A 7973-nucleotide genomic window follows, 5' to 3' on the forward strand; every position below is an offset into this window, starting at 1 on the left:
TATATAGCCATTCTGGCATGGATTTTTAAAGTAAGTACACCAGCTTCATCAGGTCTAAGAGATCTAGTTAATAATGTGCAAAGCTTGTATTGTAAAAATCTGGTAACAGATCCTCTTTGAGCAAAAAAACACACCTTAAAAACTTTAATTGAGACATTATAAGCTACTCCCCTGCCAGAGAGAACTCGTGGGGTATAGTTTAAAGTGAACCTTTCACCAGCATTTTACCTATTAAACCAACAAAACCTGGAGGAAGTGGGTGAAAAATCTATTTTTATGTAAACTATAATTATCTTCTAAGTAGGCTCTGAACATTTAATATTCAATTTTTTTATGTTCCTGTGCCATATGTTAATGAGCATGAAAGAGTCATATCTTAATTCGAAAAGAGTCATATTTTCATTCCTCAAGCCTTTCTGAGTTAACCCTGCCTCCTTACTTTTGATTGACAGCTCCTCGCCTCCCACAGCACACATAAAATTCGGCGCTAGCGCATCGATGTCCTGTTCTGGTGCGTGCGCACAACTGGACACCATAGCGGCGCATGCGCAGTAACTAGATTTGAGGCCCGGACAAAGCAGGGAAGGATGTCAGACCATGCATGACGGGCGCACCTGCACTTGCAGACAAGATTTTGGCATTCGAAGCCAGCCAGTTTTCGGCAGTGGGTAGGCAACTGAAGAGAAACTAACGAGACTGCCGGATTATTACCACAAAAGGCGCGAAAATTTTTGCAGACCGTTATTTATGGTCGGAGGAGTTTAGTAGAGGGGACAACGGCAATTAACTTTTGACAGCAGCGGCCAGCGAGGAGTGAGCAGAGCTCAATAGGTGAAATGTTGGTGACAGCTTCCCTTTAACTCCAGTTTTTGTCAAATGTTTTTAATCTGTGGTAGTCCGTGAGCTGATTTAAATATTTTTTTATCACAGACGTTAAAAGAAACCAACATATAAAGTTAGGCATCTGTAGCAACTTTCATAGGCCAAAGTGCTAGTAATACACCAATATAATCTCTGGTCCCACTCGGCTCCATAAATATGCAATTGCCATGTATCTTAGATGTTGAACTGGTTAGTCCTACAGGTTCATTTTTCAAGTAAACAGTGCCAATAGTTGAGCTAGAGTACTATGAAGAGAATCCAGTCAACTACCCACCTCCCGCAACAAAGTTATACCAATTAAAACCCATTTTTAAAACACAATGAAAGGGTGAATCGTTTTACTTATTGCGTAGTTATGCATGATGCCTTTTTTTATAGTTTTTTTTTAAATCTGAATCATGCAAAAGTCAGCAGATCTATACACACGAGCGTTCACATACAGTGACGCTTCTTTCTCATCAAGCTTACAAACTCATTTTTGATGACAGGACCACAGGGACACAAAATTACTTAGTGAAGGTCACAAGGATCTGGTATTTTCATAAATGACGGAAATGCAGTACTAATCTCTTTAAAAAGCTTCTCTAGAAACATAGCCTAAGCGCGCGCGCGCGCACACACACACACACACACACACACACACACACACACACACACACACACACACACACACACGTAGAGACACTGTTGTGATGCTTGCAGGATAAAATATGCAGATTATTATTTGTGCAGCCTCCACATGGAAAAATGGACAATCCAGGGGCAAATAAGCTGGCACATCTTCAGCAGTAATCTGACTCACCCCCCGGATTTCACTGAACATAGCCTTAGTTTTCAATGCGATCTGGCTGTGTCCATTTGTAAGTATGGCCTTTTTTCGGTGTTTCAATGTGATCCAGTAGCTAGGACATCCAATAATGAAGAATTCCTGTTTCCTGCACTCAATCGAGAAGTGGCACTAACATGCACAGTTACTGAATAGCAGTTATGAAAACCTCTCTATAAGAATGCATGACTTCCATTGTACAAAGCCTTTAGGTTAATTTGTTGAAAGATTTCTGCCTCGTGGGGGTTGTTTTCTTTCCTCTGGATCAACACTGCAGGATAAGGCTATGTTCACACGCTTAGCAAAACACGTCTGAAAATACGGAGCTGTTTTCAATAGAAAACAGTTCCTAATTTTCAGAAGTTTTTTAAGCAAACACATTTTTCGCTGCATTTTTTACAGCCGTATTTGGAGCTGTTTTTCTATAGAGTCAATGAAAAACGGCTCAAAAACGGCGGCATAAAAAAACAGCCCGTCGGAACATAACTTCATTTTTCCCATTGAAATCAATGGGCAGATGTTTGGAGGCATTCTGCTTCTGATTTTTTGTCAGTTTTTCAGCCGTTTACGGACCGAAAAACGGCGGAGAATAAGCCGTGATAACCTACTCTTATAGTTAAACTAGATGGACGTATGTTTTTATTCAACCTTACTAACTATATTTCAATGAAAACCAGCTCCAATTACGTTAGTAAAAGACGCTCGAAAAACGTGAGTACTTGCAAAAGCGTCTGAAATTCAGGAGCTGTTTTCGTCTGAAAACAGCTCCGTAATTTCAGACGTATTTTGCGTTTGCGTGTGAACATACCCTTGCAGTCAACGGCAAACGTGTGCAACTGTATAAGCATGGAGGGCCTCAGTTGTCAAGATTGTCTAACATAAATACTGGCCCTATTGCCAATAACAACCAATCAGAACTTAGCTTTTATATTGTAAACTGCTCTGGAAAAATTAAAGGTCAGATTTTCTGTTAGGCCCCATGCACACGGCTGTAATTTTGATCCGCAATTACGAACTGTAATTGCGGATCAAAGTATGGACCCATTTATTTATATTTCCCATGGACACCTTCTCGCATATTTACAGGAAGGTGTCCAGGCTGTAGAATGGCTCTGCAAAAAATAGAAAATGTTCTATTTTTTCAGTTTATGCACTGTGCTCGCATACTTTATAATGGGAGAACGGCTCGCAAATGCGGGTGACTGTCCGGGGCCGTCCACTGCCGGCCATAGCCGTCATCGCAGACTGGGATGACGGCTACGGCCGTGTGCAGGGGCCTTAGACAGTGATGATAAATGAGGCATATAGTTGCATACTTTTGGCCATATGTTCCAAGGGACCACTTCAAAGAGTCCCACCGAAAATAAACAGTGAACGTGGTTTAAATTTAACCTAAAATAAGCCGACGCTGAGCACATATAGATGATAGATAGATAGATAGATAGATAGATAGATAGATAGATAGATAGATAGATAGATAGATAGATAGATAGATAGATAGATAGATAGATAGATAGATGATAGATAGATAGATAGATAGATAGATAGATAGATAGATAGATAGATAGATAGATAGATAGATAGATAGATAGATAGATAGATAGATAGATAGATAGATAAATAGATAGACAGACAGACAGATAGATAGATAGATAGATAGATAGATAGATAGATAGATAGATAGATAGATAGATAGATAGATAGATAGATAGATAGATAGATAGATAGATAGATAGATAGATAGATAGATAGATAAATAGATAGACAGACAGATAGATAGATAGATAGATAGATAGATAGATAGATAGATAGATAGATAGATAGATAGATAGATAGATAGATAGATAGATAGATAGATAGATAGATAAATAGATAGACAGACAGACAGACAGACAGATAGATAGATAGATAGATAGATAGATAGATAGATAGATAGATAGATAGATAGATAGATAGATAGATAGATAGATAAATAGATAGACAGACAGACAGACAGACAGACAGATAGATAGATAGATAGATAGATAGATAGATAGATAGATAGATAGATAGATAGATAGATAGATAGATAGATAGAGGCAGTGTTGACGAAGACCCTAGCTGTCCTATCATAATAGCATTATTTGTAAGTGCGCTAATCTGTGCGGCACACATTTCTGTCACTAATGTAACTTGGTAAGATGGATTTGTCTATCCACAATTTTTTCTTTTTTTTCTAATTGACCAATGATACGGACATTTTGTACAGACAAAATGCTCAATGTGACTCACAGTGAACTATCATACTTGACTTGTAATAAAACATGTCTAATACATTTTTCATAACACTTCAAGAAATTGCAGATGGTTGTGTCTGGTCAATTTGGTACCAAAAATGAAGCATATTACACACAGACGGAAACACTTCACTTCTTCATGGTTAGGTCAATAAATGATACAAGAGATTTCTGAGCATATTTGTATTTATATTCAATGGAATCCAACCAAGCATTATTGACTACCGTATAGTGCACACTTTGGGAAAAATTGGGAAAAATTCTAGAAGCTTATTACAGATCCCCAACTTCTGTACAGTAGACTGAGTGCGGTTCAGTGGTTCTCAAACTATTGTAACTCAGTGCTAGACACGGATCTTCATTCCCTGTGGAGCAGCAGTATAGCCAGTATAGAAAAAGAAAGGCAGAAAGTGATGACGAGTGGTCCAGTAAGATAGCATTTCAACTTTTAGTGCCATTTAAGAAAGGTACTTTAGAGGTCACAGATGAAACTCACAGTAAGGCCTTCACAGGCATTCAGGTTTCATATGAGGTTTTGAAATAGTAGAGCAGCACCATATTCCTATGGATCTGCTTTGCCTCATACTGCAGAGATAGTAACTGTGGACTTGGCAGGTGCAGCAGTAGCCGACTCCCCGAACCTCCGACAAGAATGCCTTATTACCACAGTGCTATGGGTAGTGGAACCAAAACAGTTTGCCGGTTCCTAATGATAGAGGCCTTGGGTCTTAAACCTCCCCTCTACACCAAGGACCTGTCGGATCATGTAGATACATCAAGTTAAGGTCCTATACACACAACCGTGGAAAAACTCCATAATTGCGGACCGCAATACGGTCCGCAATTATTGGCCGTGGACACCTTTCCGTAGCGCTACGGAAAAAGTGTTCGTGCCGTAGAACCGTGCCAGGAAATATGGAGCATGTCCTACTTTTCTGATTTTGCGGGCCGTGCTCCCATACAAAGTATGGGAGCACAGCGCGAAAATGCGGTGCGTGGCCCAAGGGTGTCGGTGGCCGGCCGTGCCCACAATCGCGGGCTGTGATTACAGGCACGGCCATGTGCATGAGGCCTAAGGTAGTATGTACACAGTTGTCAGATGGCTTGCACCTTAAAACACAAGTACTGGGCAAGTCAACTAGACTTTAAAATAATACAGAAACACTGGATGGGCTCTACCTGTTCATATCACAAATACCTACATAAATAATCACAATACACAATTATGTGGCCACTTGGAGAAGCAGCTCAGTCAGCAAAGTTGTTAGGAGGCATCTAAGGGATTTATTCAACTACAGGGCAAGTATGACCTTGGAAGACATTAGAAAAATTCCCAGTGCATGGACAAGTTTCCCATAAAATGTCAATACTCAATGCCATTTTCAGCTGACCACTGGTAAACAAATTTAAGACACTTCTTGCGAGAATTGTTTGTTCTAATAAGTAATAAGTTACATGAAGATTATAGTCAGACACCAAGCAAAAAAACAGCAATGTCTGAAAACTGCCCAAACTCCAGACGGTTTTATCAATATAATCACTATTATTGGGCCAGCAAAAAGTTACTGAAATGTTGGCCCAATGTCAGGTAAGTGAGAATGGCCTGCGGACAGAACATCTATAAGTACCCAAAATAATGCCCCTCTTATACTTACAGACATCCGTATTACTGTACACCTCAATATTGTAAATATTTATATTGTATAATATGATATTATGTATATATCTATCTATACACACACCCAAGCATACATATTTATTATTTATAATATTTACACACATATGTTTATTCTAAAAAAAAACACCATCCATCCATTGCTCAGTATCTTTCTTGTTGTAGACTTGTCTATCGGCTCCACGTCCATTCATTTGTAAGTGTCCATTGTACTGATCAGATGTATTGGATAGTGGTTGCTGTGATAACATATTGAAGGCTGATAGACAGTCACAGCACTCACCGCTCATGTATTAATATCCACCAGATCTATGACCTAACACAATCCACTTATACCAGAGGAATATTACTGCTCTGAATGGTGTGGTGTGTCATATAAGCTGCCAAACCAGGATGGATGGATGGATGGATAGATAGATAGATAGATAGATAGATAGATAGATAGATAGATAGATAGATAGATAGATAGATAGATAGATAGATAGATAGATAGATAGATAGATAGATATGAGATAGATAGATAGATAGATAGATAAATAGATAGATAGATAGATAGATAGATAGATAGATAGATAGATAGATAGATAGATAGATAGATAGATAGATAGATAGATAGATAGATAGATATGAGATAGATAGATAGATAGATAAATAGATAGATAGATAGATAGATAGATAGATAGATAGATAGATAGATAGATAGATAGATGTGTGTGTTTGTATATATATATATATATATATATATATATATATATGCATGTAGTTGTGTGTGTGTGTGTGTGTGTGTGTGTGTGTGTGTGTATATATATATATATATATCTGTATGTATACATATATATATATTCACATACACTATACATAATGTAATATATATACACGTGTGTGTTTGTAATAATATATGTATGTTTTATATATATATATATATATATATATATATATATATATATACACACGTATATAGTGCCGTGGTTTCTTCGATTATATATATATATACATGTGTGTAATACATATACACATATATTAAATTCTGACAATATTAGAATGACATTGATACTTATTACAGAATAACTTATAAGAAAATAAGCAGGACATTCTGAGAATAAGCCATAGACTTGTAGTGATTTCCTGTTCCATGCTGCTCATGCCCTTGTGCCTCCCATCACAACTCTGTGAGGAATAAGCCCCAGCCTCACATCCTATTCCTCCTGCCAGGGTAAAGGCAGTGCCCCCTGCCCACACCCACATGCAGACAAGATGGTACCTGTGTGCCAGTGTCGGTCAGGCTTGGTGTGGGTGAGGTGACTGCAGCGGCTGGGATGGCGGGTTGCAGTACACTCCTGCAGGCTTGGCGGCGGCGGCTGCTGCTGCTGGATAACAAGTGCAGATAAGAGCCGCTTCCTTCAGCGGGCAGCCTGAGTGTGTGCGCACTGCGCCGCTCCCAGGGCCCACAAGGGGGGCAATTGCTCCGGGACCTGGAATGACAGCGGTGCCCGGCTTCTAGAGGTCACCGAGGTGCCAGCTGCTGGCCAATCACTAGCACACGAGCTGATAAGAGAGACCGACAAAGGGGTTGTGCCAGACATTCAGTGCCTACTCCTGTGAGGGAGAGACATGCTTACTGTACTGTCTGCATCTGATGAGACACTAGCACAGCCCATACTGTCACTACTCCACACATACACACAGGGAGACACTACACAGAGCATCTTCTGTCACTACTCCACCATATACACACAGGGAGACACTACACAGAGCATCTTCTGTCACTACTCCACACATACACACAGGGAGACACAACACAGAGCATCTTCTGTCACTACTCCACACATACACACAGGGAGACACAACACAGAGCATCTTCTGTCACTACTCCACCATATACACACAGGGAGACACTACACAGAGCATCTTCTGTCACTACTCCACACATACACACAGGGAGACACAACACAGAGCATCTTCTGTCACTACTCCACACATACACACAGGGAGACACAACACAGAGCATCTTCTGTCACTACTCCACCATATACACACAGGGAGACACTACACAGAGCATCTTCTGTCACTACTCCACCACATACACACAGGGAGACACTACACAGAGCAACTTCTGTCACTACTCCACACATACACACAGGGAGACACAACACAGAGCATCTTCTGTCACTACTCCACCATATACACACAGGGAGACACTACACAGAGCAACTTCTGTCACTACTCCACCACATACACACAGGGAGACACTACACAGAGCATCTTCTGTCACTACTCCACCATATACACACAGGGAGACACTACACAGAGCATC

General features: G+C 40.0%; 1 protein-coding gene across 2 annotated transcripts in view; it reads right to left on the reverse strand.

Moving 5' to 3' along the window:
* MYRIP (myosin VIIA and Rab interacting protein) overlaps positions 1-7265 on the reverse strand; it is a 474673-nt gene extending 467408 nt beyond the window's left edge. The window contains exon 1 of one of the 2 annotated variants that reach the window (XM_075827100.1): positions 6921-7265. The gene's annotated coding sequence lies outside the window, so the exon portion shown is untranslated. The remainder of the gene's footprint in view (positions 1-6920) is intronic. The other variant, XM_075827101.1, reaches the window with a different exon arrangement.
* Positions 7266-7973: the final 708 nt, after the last annotated feature.

Source organism: Rhinoderma darwinii, chromosome 5, assembly GCF_050947455.1.
Source record: "Rhinoderma darwinii isolate aRhiDar2 chromosome 5, aRhiDar2.hap1, whole genome shotgun sequence".
NCBI classification, from domain to species: domain Eukaryota; kingdom Metazoa; phylum Chordata; class Amphibia; order Anura; family Rhinodermatidae; genus Rhinoderma; species Rhinoderma darwinii.